Source organism: Eptesicus fuscus, chromosome 10 (assembly GCF_027574615.1).
Source record: "Eptesicus fuscus isolate TK198812 chromosome 10, DD_ASM_mEF_20220401, whole genome shotgun sequence".
In the NCBI taxonomy this organism is placed as follows: Eukaryota; Metazoa; Chordata; class Mammalia; order Chiroptera; family Vespertilionidae; genus Eptesicus; species Eptesicus fuscus.
Window position 1 is genome coordinate 9,510,083 of NC_072482.1, and position 22,983 is coordinate 9,533,065.

Genomic DNA, 22,983 nt, shown 5'->3' on the forward strand with positions numbered 1-22,983 from the left:
CTGAGCGGCATCACCTGTGCAGACTGGGCCTTTATGCATAAAGGCATCACTGCTTCCTCACGCACAGGCCCGGCTCAGGGCAGCAGGGTCCCTCGGGTGGGCAGCCTGTGTGTGTGGCTGTCACCTCTGCCCCTCCTCAATCTGGTGTTTGCCTCCCCAGGGAAGCCACTCTTGCCACCCCTGTGGGATGTGCCTTCTGGGCCCGTCTCTGGCCTCAGCTCTCCCCCCTGACCACTCCCTTTATCCGCTTCCCCTTCCCAGCAATTCACTGTCACCCCCTCCCCAGGCTCCACCGAAGACTTCTCCATTCTATAGATGCGGAAATTAAAGCTTAGTGACGTTAAGCAACTTGTCCGTTGTCACACTAGCAAGTCTAGTACCTGGAAAGGGACTTGCAGTGGCGTCTCCAGGGCTGGGACTCTGGGAGCTTCCTGGTAGGACCCGGATACATCCTCACATCACAGATGCGACCAGCCACCTGGCAAACTCTTTCATAGACAGAATGTCTCCCAAGATTAAGGAAGAAAGGAAAGCTCTAGACATTTAATAAGATAGCATGAAATGTGGAAATGCTCACTGTCCTTATCAAAGACATCATCCCCGAAGCTTTAACTAAAATCACCCTCCTCTCCCAGTCCTCCTCAATGCCTGTGTTCAACATTAAAAAACACTTAGGAGGCCTTTGCTCAGCAACTGCTAGCTGTCCCATTCAGTCTCAGTCAGGCCTGTGTCTGAACCAACTGGCACACAGCAATGGATCGATAAAACCTAGCACTGAGCAATTCCCAAGAGGGGAGCTTGAAGAAGCGCTCCCACTCCACCTCCGGTGGGAGACTCTGACCCCATCCCTCTCACGGGAGTCAGCATGCGTGCGCCTCGGGTGTGTCGGGGCAGAACCAGGGCAAGCCCCTGATGTCCAGCCTGAACAGGCATCAGCACATTCTTAGGAAGAACAGGCCAACATACGAGGGACGGTCAAAGAAAGAGCTGCCACTTACCCAGCACGCACTCCAGGCCAGCAAAAGTCTCAGTGCTTTACAGTTTGCACATCATTGAATCTAACAACTATCTTATAAGGGAGATGGCATATCTGGGGCAGGCAAAAGTCAGTTTATGGTGGTTCGTATGGAAAATCCTATCTAATAAAAGAGTAATATGCAAATTGACCATCACTCCAACACACAAGATGGCTGTCCCCATGTGGTCAAAGATGGCTGCCCCAATGTGGACACAAGATGGCCACCACAAGATGGCCAGCAGGGTAGGGCAGTTGGGAGGGACCAGGTCTGCAAGGGAGGGCAGTTGTGGGGGACCAGGCCTGCAGGGGAGGGCAGTTAGGGGCAATCAGGCTGGCAGGGGAACAGTTAGGCATCAATCAGGTTGGCAGGGGAGTGGTTAGGGGGTGATCAGGCTGGCAGGCAGAAGCGGTTAGGGGCAAATCAGGAAGGCAGGCAGGTGAGCAGTTGGAAGCCAGCAGTCCTGGATTGTGAGAGGGATGTCTGACTGCCCATTTAGGCCCGATCCCAATGAGCAGTCGGACTTCCCTCGAGGGGTCCCAGATTGGAGAGGGTACAGGCTGGGCTGAGGGACACACACCCCTGTGCATGAATCTCGTGCACCGGGCCTCTAGTAATATAATAATTTATAAATAATAAAACAAGAGTAAACTCTGTGTTTTACATATTCACAACTGTAAACCTACTCCCTCCCCCCCCCTCTGTATTATCCCCCTTTTGTAAATGAGAAAAATGAGCACAGTGAAATTAAATTAAGTAACTTGCCCAAGGTTGCCCAGCTACAAAGTGGGATTTGAATCCAGGTAGTCGGGTTCCAGAGCCCACACCAGGCAATACCGAACAAAGTGGCAGATTCAAGGAACCCATGGATACTTTGACAATCCTGCCATCCGAGGGTAGACTCTTGTACCCTCCCCTTAAGCCCAGATGGGCCTGCAGCTAACCTGACCAACACGGTCTCACAGAAGTAACCATATGCCAGTCTGGGCCTAGCTTTTAAGAAGACTAACCATCTCCATTTCTTCCCGCTGCGAGCCTTGAGCCTCTAAGTAAGCAGCCTGACCACCCTGCAGGAAAGACCAGGGGAGAGGCCCAGGGGCTACCTGGAGGACAGGTGTCCCTTGTCAGGCACCAGGTGGAAGAGCCATCTCCAACCCTCAGCCCCACCCAGCTGACTGTCATTGGAGATTCCATGTCACATGGAGCTGCCCCCTGTCTAAATGCCTGATTCACAAAACAGCGAGCTATGATGAAATGGTTGTGGCTTCTTGCCACTGAGTTTTGGGATCTTTGTCAGGCAGTTGTGTTGTGTCAGCTGGAACGGTGTGCTCTGAACACTTGAACTGTGACACACAGAAAGGATACATTCTCCAGAAAAGACACGTACCTGAGGAAACACTGACTTTTAGCATTGGTTCGACTCTGAAAGTCCAAGTGGCCAAATGTCCACCTTCCTATCTTCATCAGAATTACTGAGGACAGCTTTAGCAATAGGTTTTCAACTATTTCCCATTTTTTTGCAATTTTATATAAAATATTTGTTTTCTAAATTGCCTTTGACTATTTGATTTCTTTTGTGAAATTTTTTTCCTTTTTTTTTTTATTTTTTGAGGATCAGCTTTTTCCTAAAGAAGGCTATTAATTTTCCAAATTGTTTTTGTCCCACATCACATAAGTTGGGATACATCTCTTTAAACATCAGGATGGTCATAGCAATGGGCTTGAGAGATTTCTCAGCTGGACATGAGGTCTGCACAGACCTACGTAATTAATGTTATCTTTAAAAATAACCTCAGATTATTTATGTCTTACTTCTTGCCAGGATAGGAGATGAAGAATGCTAGCACTTGAGCAAAAATCTCAAACATGAAACCTAAAAATCAGAAAGGGATGATGACTGTGACAAGAACAGCAGTAATTTAGTGCCTTCAAGCAGCTACACGGTTCCGGGATGGAGTATTTCCCCCAGCGCTGGCTTAATAAAAACAAAACAAAATAGTAGCTGCTAGGGAGAGCCACATGAGAAGGGGATGAAAGGATAAAGGTCTTAAAAATGAGCAAACCAAACCTTACAGAACTACTTAATACAAACCTCTAGGCACTACAACTAGATGTTGTTAGTCATTTCAAAAAGGAAAATTAAGGTCTTCTTCAGAGCAGTGCACAGGGTCCAGGGAGGACGCAGAAGGCAGAAAATACATCCAGAATCGAACCACTGGTGATGTGTTCGACCTGTGCCAGTTTTTTTCTTCTTATCCTCTGGCCAAATTTCACCCTTGGATGTATGCAAACGCTCTTACTAAATTAGAAGGAAGTTAAATGTACATGCTCAAAGGACAAATTGGGCCCAAAGGATCTTTCCAAAGATATTAATAAAGCACTAGAAGTGAAAATGATTGTTGGGCAATCAGAGTTCTTGCTTCAGATGAGAGATGCTGGGAGAAAGGGGAGCACTTCATTATTTTCTCCTTTGGAGAGGCTCCATCCCTGCATTCACCAGCGCCAGTGCCTTCTCACTAACCCTGAAATGTGCCCACAGGAGCATCATCTATTCCAAGGCAATGCTCTGATCGCCGGCAGTGGAAGGCTCGCTGCCAGATGATGGGAAAGCAGAGCGGATTGTGAAGACATCAAATAAGGGGAAATGTAAACTTTTATTCCAAAGGATGAAAAAGTCAGCTATCACACCTTTCTTGATGAGAGGAGTGGGAATGCTACAGGGCAAAAGCACTGGTTTGGGAGTCCACACAAGTGGTCTGTGAGCCTGTTCTCTGTTACCAGTAAGTTGCCTGACTTTGTGTGCACAGCAAATGGCTGTGCTGCACTAAGCTCTGGACTTGCATCTAAAAATAACATGGTTGGTTGACAGGCTAAATAAGATGACTTTAGCTCTAGTATTCTGTGATTTTATGAAATATCAAATTATCTACAAAAGTATCCTGCTAGCAAGAAAAGGTAATGATTCTATCTAATAAAGAGGGAATATGCTAATTGACTGCCCCACCCTCAAAGATGGCAGCGCCCACAGCCACAAGATGGTGACGCCCAGTCCCCTCAGCCTTGCTGCATGCCTGCCTCCGGAGTCCCCCAGTTCCCTCAGCCCTCCAGCTGCCCAGGGCCGGCCTGAGGAGCAGGCAAGCCTCAGATGGTGGCTGCCCAGCCTCCCAGGGCTGGCCCGAGGTACAGGCAAGCCTTGGATGGCGGCTGCCCAGCGCCCAGGACCACCGGAGGCTCAGGTAACCAGGGCTGGCTGAGGCTTGTGCTGCCAGCAGTGGCAGCAGCAGAGGTGTGATGGGGGCATCGCCTTCCCTTGATCACCGGGTCACCTCCTGCCCCTGAGGGCTCCCGGACTGTGAGAGGGGGCAGGCTGGGCTGAGGGACCCCCCTCTCCAGTGCATGAATTTTCATTCACCGGGCCTCTAGTGAAATTATAAAGAGAGAAGAAAGGAAGTTAAAACAGTGCTTTATCTGAGAAGATTCTGAGAACACTTAGAAAAACTCACACTGAATTATGTGAGTCATAATGACATGAGTAATAACAACATACTTCATTTAGCAGCTACTACGTGAATGTCAGGCTGCGGGCCAGGCACTTTACATTCCCCACCCGTGGCCGTCGTGACAGTCGGCACACGGTGGCCACAGTGTATGCCCCATCCCATACACTCTCCTAGAATTTTGTCCCTTCACCATCAAGAGGAGAAGACTAGTTTCCTTCTCCTTGAATCTGGTGTACGTGTGGCTCGTTTGTCGCCAAGAGGATGTGACCGAAGTAATTCTGGATGGTTCCTGGGGCTAGACCATAAAAGACGGTGCAGCTCTGGCTTGTTAGCTGGAACACTTGCTCTTGAAGACTTCAGTTGCTAAGGAAGCAATCTGGCTGCTTACACGCTGAAGGCTGCCACGATGTGGGAAAGCCAGACAGAGGCCACCTGGCAGGCCCTGAGACAACGTGTAAGGAGATATCTAGGCAGCTCCCAGCTTCTCCCGCAGCCCTCTCCCCACAGTTCCAGCTCCAGCCACCACATGAGAGGCCCTACACTGGAACTGCCCAGGCAACCCCTTCCCAAAATCCTGGTCCAGAGGAACCGTGAGAGATAAAATTATTGCTATTTTATACCCCTAAGTTTGGCGTGATTTGTTACTTAGCTGTAACTAATCAGTAGATGTGGGTAATTTTGGTACCTGGAATTGGGGCATTTTGTAAATGAAAACCTATAACATGTCACACTGGCCTTGGAACTAGACAGCAACAGGAAGCCAGGAGGGACCTGAAAAGTCTGCTAGTGAGAGCCTGAGAGCTTTAAAGAGTGTGTTAGATGGGTGAGGGCTTAACGAAAAGTGAGGGAAATACTATTCGAGCTGGAGGAAAGGAGACTCTTGTTATATATTAGGGGGGAGTTTAGCCAAATTATCACCAGCAATAAAATATAAATTTTACCCAATGCCCTCAATGATTTAGCTAGGAGGACTTCCAGGAAGAGTGTGAGGGCACTGCCTGGCTTCTTCTGGCTGCCTACATCAAACCAGAGGGCAGGAAAAAAAAAGCAAGATACAAGCTATTTGGTTTTTTTCGTAGAAGTTGCAGGAATTTTAAAGGGTCCAGAAGAGAGTTTTCTGTCAGCAAAGGGTTCTTGAGTTAAGGAATGGCTTCCTGGGAAAGATGACATCTAGGGTGGGACAATAGATCCTTTGTTAAGACCCCATAAAGATCTCTCTGATCCTTTCAGACAGACTAAAGAACTCCTCAGGATCATAAATGAGGGCATGCCTCCCAGATCCTTATAGAGACAGAGAAGGACTTACCTTAAAGAGATTCCTGGGTGTGAGTTTTGTCTAATGGAGTGGATTATAAATTAAATCGAAGGCATCCCAGGAAATTGTATCAGTTGGGGCCGAAGGAGACAGAGATAGTGCAACATATAAAGAAGCCTTTGGACCCTCAACCTTTTGTGGTTAGGAAGTAAGCTGAGAAGTTGCTCAGTTGCAAATGCAGGCCACTTCTTATTGAAAAAAAGCAGATGCTTTAGAGACTGGACCCACGGGAAGAGGCAAAGCCATGGAAAACAACTCCCAGGAAGTTGGTTGGGTTCTAATGAAGGACTGGAACTATGTGCCTGGATAGATTTTATAACTGATATGGCCCAGTGCTGCTGTGTGCCTCCCATTCTCCCCGTTTCTGAATGGCAGCATCTACTGCAGTTATCCGGAGTTTGGCAGTAAGTTCAGCATTGCATGTTATATGTGTTGAGGCAGGTAACTTGTCTCTACTGGTTTTCAGTTGGGAAAGTGAGGTACTCACAGAGAAGTACCCAAGGAAGTACACCAGGACCTGACTTAGAGCCCAGGCCTTGAGCCTAATGCTTTCATCAGGCTCTTGAGTTTTATAGGAAAAAACATGGCTCAAAGCACAGAAACTGCCATATTTAATATCTTGACTTCCTTTTCTCCTTAGACATCTAAACCACTAACTTAGGTCTTACTTCCTCCATGAAGCTGACTGCTTTCATTATCTTGATGATAATAAAAATGGTGATGAAAGCTTTGTGCCCTTCCTTCTCCTTTCCCAGAGCCTAGGGGGTATACTTCTTGCTGCAGAATTCGTAGTTCCAACACTTGCCCTTGTGAATGACTCAGAAACTATTTATGGAAGACAAATCTTGTATGTTCTGGAATTTTAGAGCTGGAAGGGACCTAACAAGTCCAATAGTTCAACCCCTTCATTTTACAGATGAGGACATGGAGGTTTTATTTGTCAGTGGGATGATTTACCATAAAGTGGTTAAGTGACCTGCCCAAGGTCATGTGATTAATGACGGAGTCAGGACGAGAAATTTCTCCTGTCATTCCACTCCTGCGTTCAACAAGCTTTCCCTAGAGCCTGCTATTTGTAAGGCATGCCCTGGATTCTTTCCTTCTCTGGTTCCCTTTCATTCCCAGTAGATGATGTTTACCAGAATCAGGAAGTACACAGGCATTCAAGCCAATCTACCGAATCCCTTCTTTTCCAGTAGTTCTAGACAAAGTTTGATGGGTGGAGATGTGAAAACTATTGCCTTTGGCATGGGGTTGCCTGGATTTCTGATTATTTATGCCAGATGACTTGTGTACCACCGATAATCAGGAACTAAATGAATTGGGTATTTTCCAAGTAGAATATTCTTCTTTATCTTATAGCCACCTTCAAATGGTACAAACTCCATTTAATTAAAAAAGGTACAGCAACCCTTCTTACCAGCTGCTTTAGCCCATTCCCCGGCCTTTCCCCAAACCCATCACTGCAGCTTAGCATGACGGAGCTCAGCTTGGAGCTCCTCCTGGCTTGCAGAACCTTCTTTTTTGGTTTCTTTCTACACACATCCCGGTGAAGTCCTGGCATCTTTCAGCAACATTTTCCCCACTCTTGGCACCAAACCTTTGTTGCACAACTCCCTACATGAGGAATATTTTGTTTCCAAGAACATTAAGAACTTTCTTGATATCTTTGGGAAAATCTCAGTAAGAAACCCATTTCCTCTTTAATTCTTTAGGGACTATAAGTGTGGGGTGTGGATTGTCCCATCCTTCCTGCTTTCTTTCTTGTTTAGTGTTTATTATTGACTTGATAGTTACATGATTTAGAAGGTAAGGGTGATGTCTGGTGAGTGACTCTGGATAGTGCCTGGTATACCTGCACTGAAGAGAATTTAATATTACCCTTTAAAAAATGTTTTTATTGATTTTAGAGAGAGAAGAAGGGAGAGGGAGAGAAAGAGAAAAACATCTCGATGAGAGAGAAACATTGATCAGCTGCCTCTTGCACATCCCCTACTGTGCCTGCCTGGGAATTAAACTGGTGACCTCTCAGTGAATGGGATGACACTCAACCACCTGAGCCACATTGGCCAGGGCTTAGTACTACTTTTTGAGTATAAGATTCAAGTGAATCTTAAGTCCTAGGAATAATGCTTGGTTTTATTACTTGGATGTTTATATATTAAGAAGTAGCTACAGCCTCTTTCTTAAGAACTTTCTAAAATAAAATGTTTATAATAAAATAAGTGACAAATTAAAATAAATCAATACTCAGTACCAAATAAGAAAATATTGGGTTTTTTTTGTTTTTGTAGATTAAATAATAATAGAACTTTTTGGAGCACAAGAGAAGGGGCAGACACTTGAAAGTATTTTTACAAAAGAAACGTGAAGAACTACTAGTACAGCATTCAAGCCAAAGCATATGTTAAATTTGATAGCAAACAAATTAATGCTTTTAGAATCCTGAAATTTTAAAGAAAGTCTAATATTAAGATGCAAAAGAATGGGGTATTTTATTCATGGAGAGAAAAGTATTGTGATATTTTCTTATTCCATGGTCCTTTCTGTAGGAAAAAAAAAATCCAGATGAATGAATGGTGAGGTATATAAGCAATGGCAGATAAGACCTACAAGGATACCTCTTGATTTTATGGACAAAGATGATAAGATTCTATGAACTGGTGAATCCCCAGAAGCTTTCTCACCAGGCAGGGTGGCTGCCAGGGTCATCTCTGACCGGCTTGCAAACATACTGTTCACATCAGGCAGTTCCTAAGGGGAGGTGGGGATGGGGCCGTCAGGGATGCAGAGCTGCCAAGCTTATTCAGGGAAAGGAAACAAAGGTGGAAAAAATCTGCATCCGTGTCTCCCACATCCCGTGCTAGTGGTCACTCCAAGACTAGTCACCAACAGCATTTCTGGTAGATGAGATAGCTGCATTCCCAAACAGCCACAAGTTACTGTAATTAAAACAGTCTCCAGATTCTAGGTCTTTTAAGGCACGAATGAAGGGACAACTTAGAGGCCCTGGTCTGGGCTCTGCTCTCTGGGTCTCTATTCCAAAGTGAAGTTAGAATGGGGAAGACACGCAACTTCGCAATTTGCAGCAGCAAGAGGAGCAATAGCCTCTTGGTCGGGTGGAGGAGGGAGAATTAGTACAAACGGGGAAGCAGGAGTGGGCTCATTGAGTGCTGAGCGCTTCCTCAGCAGCTCCCTCCTCTCCAAGCCCTGGACGGTGGAAGGTTCCTGAGGGCAGGCAAAATGACCATCATTTTTATACTCTGCATCTCTTTCCTCAGTGGCCACGTTGGTGCCTGTAACGGTATTTCCCGCGCTATGCTGCAAGGAATGTGAATTTCTGCCCCATTAAAGGTCTTATGCATATAAAAGGGCGGGGCAGTGCAGTGATCAAACAGGCCTTAAAATGATGAGTTAAACAAAACAAACAGTTGAATGGGGTTGCCCTAGACCAGTGATGGGCAACCTTTTGAGCTTGGTGTGTCAAACTTCGCCAAAAAACTGAGCATAACTCGGGTAGTGTGTCACTTTGAGGAAAAAACATTGTTTCGTGATATTTATAGTTTAAATAACATAAATGTATAATTGTTATATATAATTGTATTTAATAAACCAAAAACTAAATATTTAACTTACCTGCTTAGTGACTTCTTTGTTCATCTGTCAGTCGGTTTCTTTTGTTGGTCTTGATATTATTTAGCTTGTGTGGGGTGCCGTGAACTAAGATAAGTGAGGGGGAGGGGGGATTCTTTAACTAACCTGCCTATTAGTGACTTTTTTGTTGCTGAATTTCATTGGCTAAATCTTCAATTGAAGGTTGGTATTTTGTACACTTCAGGCCCGAGCAAGCGCTACTAACTTCATCTGTCAATCTGTTTCTTTTGTTGGTTTTGATATTATTTAAGGCTGAGAATAAGGCCTCACAAAAGTATGTAGAGGGAAAAATTGTGAGTAAAGCCATTGCTATATTTCTCAGGGTGCTAAAAGTGTCTGGTAGTCTGTTCCAGGCACTCCAAATTTCCTGTTCATAGTGGCACTCCTCTTGATTCTCCAAGTGGCACCTTTCCAGATTCTCAAGCTTTGACCTCAAGTCAACAAACACCTGAGCCCAGATACTGTCTTGAAATTCTGCAAGTTGCATCTCCAAATCATCAATCTGCATCCATTGGAAACCATTTAATTCCAAACTACTGTAGACTACGACATCAGGATACTTAATTATTTTCATGGTCTGTTCTAGACTTCTAAATTGACTAAATCTATCACTAAACTGGTCAAGTAACGAGTCTAAAACATGCTGATACTTCATATGCAAGAGTTCCATTTCATTTTGTACAGCTGCACTGGCCTTCTCAAAATACTTTGTTACTCGAGGAAAATACTTATAAGTTTTAGTTTCTACATCTCGCTTGAAAATTTTAACTTTACTTTCAAAAGCTTTTATGTATCCAAACATAATGTCAATACTTTTGCCAAAACCTTGTAACTTTAAGTTCAGTTCATTAATATGAACAGAGAGAGCTGTAAAAAACATCAGGGTGTTGACCCACTTATCATCATTAAGCTGAGGAAAGTTTCCCAGATCCTTATCATCAAGAAATACCTTAATTTCTTCAAAGCACTCCACAAAGGGCTCAAGAACTTTGCCTCGGCTCAGCCATCTTACATTATTGTCCATCAGCAGTCCACTGTAGGTGGAATCAACCTCCAGTAAAAGTGCCGAAAATTCTCGCTTGTGAAGGGGGCGAGCAGCTATTAAATTAACTATTTTTGTAACAACTGACATTAAGTCGTTTAAGTCGGTGAATCCTGCCTTGGCACATAAAGCCTCCTGATGGATAATACAATGAAAAGGCACAATTGGATGTCCAATAGCTTCTGTAAACAATTTGACAAATCTGACTTTTCCCCCCACCATATTTGGTGCCCCATCTGTCGTCACTGAAACAACTTTAGAGATATCAATGCTTAGGTCACGAAATGTTTGTATAACAACCTTACATATTTCGCTTCCTGATTTACTTGTTGACACTGATACTAACTTTATCAACTCTTCTCTCATTGTAAGACCATCAGAATATCGACCAATAATGGCCAACTGAGCATGTGATGTGAAATCAGTAGTTTCATCAAGAGAGATCGAAAAATATTTACACTTCCTTATGTCTCTCTTTAATTGATGTTGTACGTTTGTGTTCAGTCTCATTATTCGGTCTTTTATGATATTTCTACTGAGTGGTAACTCAGATATTCTCTTAATAATTGCATATTTATTCTTCATATTGTGAAATAGAACTGGTGCACATCTTAGGAGAGTTTCTTTAATAAATTCTCCCTCACTGAGCGCTTTTCCATGCTGAGCTATAGAGTGAGCAATGCTCAAACTTGCAGATGTTAAATTTGTAGAGCCTTTCATAAATTTAAGGATGCAATTAGATTGGCTCTTATAAAGGTGTAGCTGCCTGGAAATGTATTCCTTCCTTTTATCCTCACTTTTTTCCAAGAGCTGGGAATGATTAGTTTCAAAATGTCTATTTATATTCCACGTTCTGCTTACTACCGTTTCAGTACATAGAACGCAAAATGATGTGCCATTTTTTTTCTATAAAGCCATACATCTCGGTCCATGTCTCTTGAAAGGGTTGGCCACTGCTACTACCACTTCCTTTACTAAACCTTAGTTTTTTATTTTTTGGGTTCTCCATCAGGGGGGCAGTGACAGAAGATAGAATTATAGATAGCTTGTTCGGCCTGCAGGCAATTAGGGGTTAACTAGCCTAACTAACCACAAAATGGTGCATATAACTGTCTTTTAGGGAAGAGCAGGGTTAATAAGCAAAAATAGGGGTTAATAAAGATGCACAACAGTAATAGTGGTGAGATGGAGTCTGCACTATGGAGCAAGATGGTGTTCCTTATGTGAATTAAAATGGCTGCTGCTATTTCTAATGGCGGGAAACGGCACCCATAGCACGCCACAAACCCTTGCCTCTCCAAGCCTCCCCCTCACTTATCTCAGTAATGATGGATTAGAAATCCATGACACCCCAGAACAGTAGATAATGGTTGCTGTGGTTAACTGTTATTTGGTTACTGGTAATGGCAGGGCCCCCAGAGATGCGTCCCCCGCTGCGTTCCGCTGCTCCCTGCTCTGCCGGCAGAAGTGAGGGCAAAGATCCCTGCTTAACCGGAAGTCCCAGAACTAGACGCTCTGTGCCAGACTTCTGTTGTTTTGGCCTACAGACCTCTGGCACAGTGTGTCTAATAGGGGAGGATGAAACATTTGTGACTAGAGTCTTGGAGTTAGAGTCTAACTTCAAGACTCTAGTCACAAATGTTTCATCCTCAGGAGCAGCAAATGTTTCATCCTCGGCATGCGGCCGCCTCAGCAGCCGCGTGTCATCAGAAATGGCTACGCGTGTCAGTGCTGACATGCGTGTCATAGGTTCGCCATCACTGCCCTAGACCTTTAGTAAATCAATGCACCCTCTGACTCGTTAAAAGGGAGGGTGGATTACTTTGGCTTCTCTCAAGTTTTCTGATCAGAGAACACCTCGTTCATGGCTTTTTGCAGGACTCTACTTTATGGACGACATCTTCCATGTGGTAGATGTTGCACATTTTTGGAACTGAATGAGCTTAAGTCTTACCCTTTCACTGGTTACCCCTTCAGCATATTTTGCCTTGGTTTTTCTTTTCTGTGTTAAACACTCTCCCAGACTTATTCTCCTGTAATTATTACCATACTTTTAACCCTTTGCACTCGCTTGCTTTTTTCTCGATTCCTTTATTCTAATGCTAAGCGTGTCGAGTCACACTCGACATCCGAGTGCAAAAGGTTAAAAATACATATTTTTATTGATGTCAGAGAGGAAGGGAGATGGGGAGAGAGAGAGAAACATCAATGATGAGAGAGAACCATTGACCAGCTACCTCCAATCAATGACCCACACTGGGAATCAAGCCTGCAACCTGGACATGTGCCCTGACTGGGAATCGAACCTGTGACCTTCTGGTTCATAGGTCAATGCTCAACCACTGAGCCACACCGGCCTATTACCATACTTTGTATTGTTCATTACTTTTTTAGCCTGTCTGCCTTCCACACTGTAAGGCCTGTGAAGGCAGGTTCACCCCTTGTCCCCATGAGCTCCCTCTTCATGGATATTCATAACAACCTTCAAGAATGGGTGTTCAAACCGAATTTGCCATTTCAAGCGACCAAAGCAATCCCGTAAGTGCGACTGTCACTATTGCTGTGCTCTGCACACTGCCTCTCTCCAACTCCAGGGTCCCGTTGGCGTTGGTGGCAGCAGCCACATGAGCCCGCTAACTCCCACAAAGCCTATCGAGACCTTGGCTCCTGATACCCTACTTTGCCATTTTCTTTTTGTTTGTTTGAAACAGCTTTATTGAGATATAATTCACATAGTACAAACTTTACCCATTTAAAGTGTACAAGCTAATGGTTTTTGGTAAAGCCACAACATTGTGCAACTATCCTCACAATCAGTGTTGGAACATGTGCATCATGCTGAGGAGAAACCCTGCACCCTTTAGTTATTGCTCCCCATGTCCTCAACCCCTCAGGCCCTACGCGACTGCTTCTCTACTTTCTGTCTCCGTAGACTGTCTATTTTAGACATGCCACTTAAACAGAATCATGCTTCTTTCTGTGATGGGCATCTTTCACTGAGCATAATGTTTTCCAGGCTCATCCATGTTGTAGTATGTGCCAGTGCTTCATTCCCTTTTGGGCTGACTAATATTCCATGGGATGGATATCTCACATCTTGTTTACACATTCATCAATTTATGGACATTTGGGTTGTTTCTACCTTTTAGCTATTGTGAAGACTACTGTTATGAATATTCCTATACAAGCTTTGGTGTATACATGCTTTCAATTTTCTTGGATATATACCTGGGAGTGGAATTGCTGGGTCATATGATAAGTCTATGTTTAACTTTTTGAGGAACTGCCAGGCTGTTTTCCAAAGGGACTGAACCATTTTACATTCCCACCAACAGTGTGTGAGAGTTCCAGTTCCTCTGCATCCTCCCCAGCACTTGACTTTTTGATCTAGCTACCAGCGTGGGTGTGGAGTGGTATCTTGTGGTTTTGATTTGCTTTTCCCTGATGACTAATGAGCGTCAGTATGTTCTCATTTGTATGTCTTCTTTGGAAAAATTTCTATTCAAATCCATTGCCCATATTTAACTGGTTATTGGACTTTTTATTATTGAGTTATAAGTATTCTTTATATATTCTGGATACCAGACCTTTATCAGATATATCAATTTTCAAATACTTTTCTCCCATTTTGTAGGTTGTCTTTTCACTTGTTTGATGGTACTGTTTGAAATATAAAACATTGGAATTCTGGTGAAGTTCAATTCATCTATTTTCTCCTTTCTTGCTTATGTTTTAGGTGTCATATCCACAGAATCATTGCCAAATCCAAGGTCACGGAGATTTATCCTCATGTGTTCTTCTAAGAATTTATAAGTTTAGCTCTTTAATCTATTTGAGCTAATTTTTGCATAGGGTATGAGATCAGGGTTCAACTTAATTCTTTTGAATGTGGGTATCCAGTTGTCCTAGTGCCATTATTATTTTTTTTTTTTAATTTCTTTATTCATTAAGGTGTCACATATTTGTCCTCATCCCCCCATTCCCATCCCACCCCTCTCCCCACGCATGCCCCAATCCCCTGTTGAACTTAACCGTTGGATAGGCTTATATGCATGCATACAGGTCCTTTGGTTGAACTCTCCCCCTCCCCCCACCCTCCCCCTACCCTCCCCTATCCTCCCTCTGAGGCCCGATAGTCCGATCGATGCCTCCTTGCTTCTGGTTCTGTTCTTGTTCCTCAGTCTATGTTGTTCATCATTTCCTCTAGATGAACGAGATCAAATGTCACTAGATATATACTAATAAGAACTGAATGTGAGACGAGCAATAATATTTATGCTGACAGGCAAATGAATCAATCTGTAGCGAGCTTCCCCCTGGACCAACAGTTCTTTTGAGACCCAATTTCGATGTCCAGTAGTTCCTTATGTGTACATGTCAGCACTGACCCCTCAGCTCTGGATGGTGGACAAATGGTGGTAATGGAGGTCCGACTCCCTCTGGTTTGGTCTCGGCCGAACCCAGGGGCACGGCGTCACCTGGACTAAGGGGCACGTGGCCTCACCCATACCCAAGGGGCGCGTGGTCTCACCCGGGCCTGGGACCCAGCCTCACCCGGATGGATCCAGGGGCGCACGGCCTCACCCGGACCCAGGATCTGGCTTCACCCGTACCCAGGGACGCTTGGCCTCTCCCAGACCCAGGGGCACGTGGCCTCACCCGGGCTTAGTTGCACAAGGCCTCACCTGGATCCAGGGACACATGGTCTCTCCCGGACCCAGGGACGCTTGGCCTCTCCCAGACCCAGGGCCACTTGGGCTCACCCGGGCCTAGGTGCACGAGGCCTCATCCGGATCCAGGGACGCATGGTCTCACCCGGACCCAGGGACGCTTGGCCTCTCCCAGACCCAGGGGCACGTGGCCTCACCCGGGCCTAGGTTCACGAGGCCTCACCCGGATCCAGGGACACATGGTCTCATCAAGCCCCAGGAACGTTTGGCCACTCCCAGACCCAGGGCCACTTGGGCTCACCCGGGCCTAGGTGCACAAGGCCTCATCCGGATCCAGGGACACATGGTCTCACCCGGACCCAGGGACGCTTGGCCTCTCCCAGACCCAGGGCCACTTGGGCTCACCCGGGCCTAGGTGCACGAGGCCTCATCCGGATCCAGGGACGCATGGTCTCACCCGGACCCAGGGACGCTTGGCCTCTCCCAGACCCAGGGCCACTTGGGCTCACCCGGGCCTAGGTGCACGAGGCCTCACCCGGATCCTGGGACACATGGTCTCACCCGGACCCAGGGACGCTTGGCCTCTCCCAGACCCAGGGCCACTTGGGCTCACCCGGGCCTAGGTGCACGAGGCCTCACCCGGATCAAGGGACACATGGTCTCACCCGGACCCAGGGACGCTTGGCCTCTCCCCGACCCAGGGCCACTTGGGCTCACCCGGGCCTAGGTGCACGAGGCCTCACCCGGATCCAGGGACACATGGTCTCACCCAGACCCAGGTACGTTTGGCCACTCCCAGACCCAGGGCCACTTGGGCTCACCCGGGCCTAGGTGCACGAGGCCTCACCCAGATCTAGGGACGCATGGTCTCACCCAGACCCAGGGACGCTTGGCCTCTCCCAGACCCAGGGCCACTTGGGCTCACCCGGGCCTAGGTGCACGAGGCCTCACCCGGATCCTGGGACACATGGTCTCACCCGGACCCAGGGATGCTTGGCCTCTCCCAGACCCAGGGCCACTTGGGCTCACCCGGGCCTAGGTGCACGAGGCCTCACCCGGATCCAGGGACACATGTTCTCACCCGGACGCAGGGACGCTTGGCCTCTCCCCGACCCAGGGCCACTTGGGCTCACCCGGGCCTAGGTGCATGAGTCCTCACCCGGATCCAGGGACACATGGTCTCACCCGGACCCAGGGATGCTTGGCCTCTCCCAGACCCAGGGCCACTTGGGCTCACCCGGGCCTAGGTGCACGAGGCCTCACCCGGATCCTGGGACACATGGTCTCACCCGGACCCAGGGATGCTTGGCCTCTCCCAGACCCAGGGCCACTTGGGCTCACCCGGGCCTAGGTGCACGAGGCCTCAACCGGATCCAGGGACACATGGTCTCACCCGGACCCAGGGACGCTTGGCCTCTCCCCGACCCAGGGCCACTTGGGCTCACCCGGGCCTAGGTGCACGAGGCCTCACCCAGATCCTGGGACACATGGTCTCACCCGGACCCAGGGACGCTTGGCCTCTCCCAGACCCAGGGCCACTTGGGCTCACCCGGGCCTAGGTGCACGAGGCCTCATCCGGATCCAGGGACGCATGGTCTCACCCGGACCCAGGGACGCTTGGCCTCTCCCAGACCCAGGGCCACTTGGGCTCACCCGGACCTAGGTGCACGAGGCCTCATCCGGATCCAGGGACACATGGTCTCACCCGGACCCAGGGACGCTTGGCCTCTCCCAGACCCAGGGCCACTTGGGCTCACCCGGGCCTAGGTGCACAAGGCCTCTCCCGGATCCAGGGACACATGGTCTCACCCGGACCCAGGGACGCTTGGCCTCTCCCAGACCCAGGGCCACTTGGGCTCACCCGGGCCTAGGTGCACGAGGCCTCATCCGGATCCAGGGACGCATGGTCTCGCCCGGACCCAGGGACGCTTGGCCTCTCCCAGACCCAGGGGCACGTGGCCTCACCCGGGCCTAGGTGCCCGAGGCCTCACCCGGATCCAGGGACACATGGTCTCACCCGGACCCAGGGACGCTTGGCCTCTCCCAGACCCAGGGGCACGTGGCCTCACCCAGGCCTAGGTGCCCGCGGCCTCACCTGGATCCAGGGACACATGGTCTCGCCTGGACCCAGGGGTGTGTGGGCTCTCCCAGACCCAGGGGCGCTTGGCCTCGCCCGGGCACGGGATCCAGCGTCATCCGGGTCCAGGGGCACTTGGCCTCACCCGGACCCGGAGTCCGGCCTCACCTGGACCCAGGGGCATGTGGCCTCAGCTAGACCCAGGGACGTGAGGCCTCACTTATACCCAGAGGCGTGTGACCACACCCGAGCCCAGAGGCGCGCAACCCCGCCCGCACCCGGGTCTCAGCGGGGCCCCGTCTTCCCGATCCCAATTCCTGCCGGTCAATCCCCCCTCAGCAATTCCCCTGGCCATCCTTCCGGAGCTCCAGTATGGCTGCTGCAGAACTCGTCGGGCGGCGGCTCGGCGAAGCTCCGGTGCGCCCGGTGCATGGCGGTGGGCCAGTCTGGCGTCGCTGCGTCGGCCCTTGGGTCTGCATCAGTGGCCGGTCGCCGAGCATGCGCACCTGGCCGCTTCCGGGGCGTTGAGATTCTTGACGGACTCCGAGGTCAGCAAGCGCGGAGTCTCCCACCCCATGTCTCATAGGGGCTCGTCTGTCCGTACTTGGCTGCCAGTGGAGCCGTCCCCTCAGCCGGAGACCGCCGGGGGAACTGCGCCGAGCACGTTCCAGGCCGCTGTTGTATCGCCTGAGCCATAGTTCTTTTGTGTCGCCTGAGCTGTAGTTCTTAAAGTGTGGTCTTTGGGTCACCGGCATCAGCATCATCCCACATACCCCTCTTTTATTCTAGTTGTAGAGCATCTACTCAGCCAGCCCTATGGTGGTCTTGGATGGTGTCTGCTCTGCTCTCTTGTCGTAGTCTCAAAGTTGTTGTGGTAGGCAACAATCAGGCTTCCGCCCTATGCCTCCATCTTGGTCCTCCTTTGTATAGTTAAGTCTTGATTGTTGTTGGTGTCACTGGGGGGGCTCTCTTTGTCTATAAAGGAAGAGTTGCTGTGCAGGAGACACGTTTATGGGCCGGGTCTTGGTGCAGCAAAGCTTTGGCGCTCACTGAATATTCCCGTTGAATGTGTCCCTTATGCACGTGGTTGAAATCTGGTGTCATCTCCCACAGACCACTAGATGCCCTCGTTTCTGGGTCTCCAATGGGGTGTAGATCAGCTACTGCCTTAGGCACTCAGCAAGGATTACAGCAAAAACTGTAGTTTCTTCCTCCTGTCTGAGTGGCCCTGGAGCAGTCCGACTAGAACAGCAGATCATCTGGTCCGCTGCCAGAGGGCAGGCCACCCACATGCATAAGCCGTTGCTTGGGGCGCAGGTGTGCCTGCAAGACTTGCGGGGCAGGTCTTCAAAACGTGCGGGGCGGGTCCCAGGGCGGGGCGGGGTCTCAGGGCGCCAACAGGCCATGGTGCGGCGAGCCTCGATGGCTGTGAGTCTGGTCCTTCTGCCTTCCATGTATCTAAGTCCCCTCGTTCCGCACTCCAGCGCAGCAAACACTGATTGCTGGGCGCACCTCTGCAAGAGTCCCGCCTCTCCCCGCAGGCATCTGGGTCTCCCGGGGTTCGCCAGAAGATGGGTTTCAGGGTGATGGAGAGCTAATCTCCCTTAGGTTTGGAACAAAAGCCCCTTTCCCCCGCCACCAGCCAGACCCACGCACCTCCACACCTCATCCCCTCCGATTTCGCTGGGTGCGAGGCAACAGAACAGCCTTTAACCTCCGCCGCCATCTTTTTCAAACTTCTCAATTTGTACTTCTTAATCCCTTCATTTCAGTCAACTCTACTGAAGTCTAGCGCCGCCGGGAGGTGCACGGAAAGGGCGCCCGGGCCTCCGTCCGGTGCGCGGTGCGCGCGTCCCGCGGAACCAGGCGCGCGAGGGCCACGCGGCTGGGACGGGCGCTGGGCGGCCGCCGAGCTCCAGGCACCGCCATCGCCGTGTTCCGGACGTCGCCGCTGCGGCGTCCCCCCAATTTATACTTCTTAATCCCTTGAATTCAGTCAACTCTACTGAAGTCTAGCGCCGCCGGGAGGTGCACGGAGAGGGCGCCCGGGCCTCCGTCCGGTGTGCGGGGCGCGCGGCCCGCGGCACCAGGCGCGCGGGGGCTGCGCGGCGGGGACGGGTGCTGGGAGGCCGCCGGGCTCCGGGCGCCGCCGCTGCGGCGACGTCCCCAGCGTCCCGGGCCGGGCAGCCTGCGGGGGCGGCAGAGTTGTGAAAGTGAGTGAGTTTCCCAGGGTTTCGCCCGGAATGGGGTTCAGTGCAATCGGAGCCGGTGCTCAGCGCACTCCGGAGCCTTTATCTCCTTCCTGCCAGTGAACTCCGGCCAGGTCATCAGCCGCCCCCTCCTCTCCGGTTCCATCCTCCCCGCAGGCGCGTGTGCTCGTGTCTCCGCCCGTTTCTCCATACCTCAGGCTTTTACGGCTTCCCCGACTGTCCCCGTGGCCTTCTCCTTCCCCCCAGCTGTGGGCATTTCAGTCCGCCAGCTCTCCTGTGGTTCTGGACGATGTCCGTTCTGACCTCTAGTTGTATTTTTGAAATTGTTGTGCCCGGCTGCAGGTTAGGTGTTTAACCTATGCCGCCATCTTGGTTTTTTTCCTAGTGCCATTATTGAGGAAACCATTCTTTCCCTTGAATGGTCTTGACATCCTTATTGAAAACCAATCAGCCACAGAAATGTGGGTTTATCTCTGAACTCTCAGTTCTATTCCATTGGTCTATATGTCTATCTTTTTACCATCACTCAATTACTCAATTACTGTTGCTTCGCAGTAAGTTTTGGAATTAGAAAGTGGTGAGTCCTCTAACTTTCCCTTTTTCAAGAACATTTTGACTATTTGGGTCCTTTGAATTTCTATATAAATTTTAGGATGAACTTGTACTTTCAACAAAGAAGCCAGCAGGGATTCTGATAGAGATGGCATTGCCTCTGAGGATCAATTTGGGGAGCATTACTAACTTAACAATATTAAGTCTTCTGATCCATGAACATGGACAACCTTTGTATTTATTTAGATGTTCTTTCATTTCTTTCAATAAAATTTTGTAGTTTTCAGAGCATAAGTTTTGTACTTCCTTTATTAAATTTATTCCTAAATATTTTATTTTTTTGATAGTTTGTAAATAGAATTTTCTTATTTGTATTTTCAAGTTGTTCACAGAAAAATGTATAGAAATACATTTTACATATTAACCTTGTACCATACAATCTTGCTTTTGTTAGTTCTAATAGTTTTTAGTGGATTCCTTAGAGTTATCTATATGCCAGATCATGTCATCTGTGAATAAAGAGGTTCTCACTTTTTCCTTTCCAATCTGAAGGCCTTTTATGATGTTGACTTTTTAAAACTAAGAGTAGAACTTTACATTTACTTCTGTCCCATTTAATGTTGTTTGTCTTAACCCCGGGTTCTTTTCATTTGGATAGTTTCTCAGTGCATTTTATTTATAATGCATCATTTTATTGCTAGCAGTTTTCACAGTGTCTGGTGTTTTGAATTAAATAAATGTTTGTAAAATTAAAATGTGGCATCAATCTGCAATTTTGGTAAGCTATTACATTCTGTGTCTGTCATTGCTATAACTGTTGAATAATATTGGTGCCATTAAAATGTCTAGGGCCCCAAGATAGCAGCAGTGGTGGCAGTGGCACCCAGAACTTGCCCTTTCACGGCACCAAGAGGCCACACCAGAGGCCAGAGAGCAATGAAGATAAAGCCTCAAGAAGCTATGGGGGTACAACCATTATTAAATGAGTATGGGGGTTCTCCACAAATAATTAAAAATAGAACCGTATATAATCCAGCAATTTCACTCCAGTATATCACCAAAGGAAATGAAATCAGTAATATTTTAAAGAGCTATCTGCACTCCCACATTCATTGCAGCATCATTCACAATAGCTAAGATATGGAAACAATCAGGATGAAGAAAATGTGGTATATATACAATGATATATTATTCAGCCTTCAAAAGAAGGAGATCCTGTCATTTGCACAACATGGATGAACCCGGAGGACATTATGTTAAATGAAATAGTGCAGGCAGAGAGACAAACACGTCATGATCTCACTTACATGAGGAAACTAAAAGTGTCAGACTCAAAGATGCGGAGAGCAGAACAGTGGTTGCCAGAGCTGGGGCAATGTGGTATTATTAACCACGGTCACCATGCTATACGTTAGATCTTCAGAGCTTCTTCATCCTGCATATAGGATTTTTGACCTCTTTTACCACCCCTTATTCTTACAACTTATTCAGAATGAGCTCTGGAGATCTAATCTACAACATGGGGACTATAGTTAATAATACTGCATTGCATTCTTGAAATTTGCTAACAGAGTAAATCTTAAATGTTCTCACCACACACATGCAAAGGCAATCACGTGAAGTGATGATATGTTAATTAGTTTTGATTGTGGTAATCATTTGACAGTGTATACATATATCAAAACATCATGTGGTATACCCTAAATATGTGTAATTTTTATTTGTCAGTTATACCTCAAGAAAGCTGGGAAAAAAATAATGAACAAAATAGGGGAAAAAAAGGCAATGTAGACAGCATGGGCACAGACTTGGGCACTGGCCTCATGGTAACCGATGCCAGGGGGGAAAGGCCAGGCCTCATTGCTTGGCGTGGGCAGCAGGTGGCACTGAAGGAGCCAGAGCGGGAGAGGAGGAAAGCAGCTGCCAGGATCCGGGTGAGAAACCTCGATTCTGTGCAGATGTGAAATGCTGTCTATGGAATCTTAAAATTAATGGAAGGGGACATTCTCAGGGGGCTGAGGACCCCAGAATAACAGGTTGGGGAGAGCGTCAAATGTGAGTGCTATTTCATCTCAGGTGGCAGTGGTCTGGAAAATGAGCAAGACCTGCAAAAATCTGCCACAAACTATTTCTTTGCTTTCTCCTTCCCCTCAAGGTGCCAGCCCATTTTTCTTCTTTCTGTTAATTTAAAACCCTTAAGCTGCCTGCTCTACTTCTTCAAATCCCATACAGACTGCAGTCCATTACTTTTCAGCTCCAGCATCTGCCATCTACTGAGGGAGATCCACCTGAGATCCCCCAGAGTTTGCTGTCATGTCACACTTCATGCGCCACATGACCTCAGGGCCTTTCACATCTAGCCTGTGCACTCAGGTGGCTCCATTGCCTCCATAGTAATAGTTACTATTATGTATACAACTATATGTCTATATGAATGCATGTGTATATATGGCTATATATAAACATGTCCATATCTATGGACATTCTTAAGACTCACGGGCACCCTCTGAAGGTAAAGACACTTCCTCTTTCCTGGTCAATGGCAGAGTCCAGGCCTCTACCCCAGTCTTCCTGCTCACACAGAGTTGAGGGAATGAAGTTTAGATAAAAGTGAGCTCCCCAATTTTCAAATCTGTGATGGTTATAGGGTAAGTTAATCTATTTTTATGTGACAATCTTGTTTACAGAGAAACTACCCATTATGCCCAATGTCTAAAGTCAACAGAAGCCACTTAACAACGGTAAATTGTTACTTTCACACTGAGCCCAGAATGATGAGTATAAATTTAATTAAATTATTGCACAGATAAAATAAGTCAAAGCCTGGGTTAGTACAGGTTTATGCTTCAGGAATTCTACTTGTTTCAAGAGCCATCAGAAAATCAGCAAATTTAGGAATTCTGCTTTGATTTATGCATGTAATCAGATTACTTACAAAAGGTTAACT

At 47.8% G+C, this 22,983-nt stretch overlaps 1 protein-coding gene across 1 annotated transcript in view; it reads right to left on the minus strand.

Annotated features, from left to right (window-relative positions):
• The window catches only part of KIF6 (kinesin family member 6), a 389,490-nt gene that overhangs the window by 132,886 nt on the left and 233,621 nt on the right, over nt 1–22,983 (minus strand). The window lies entirely within an intron of this gene.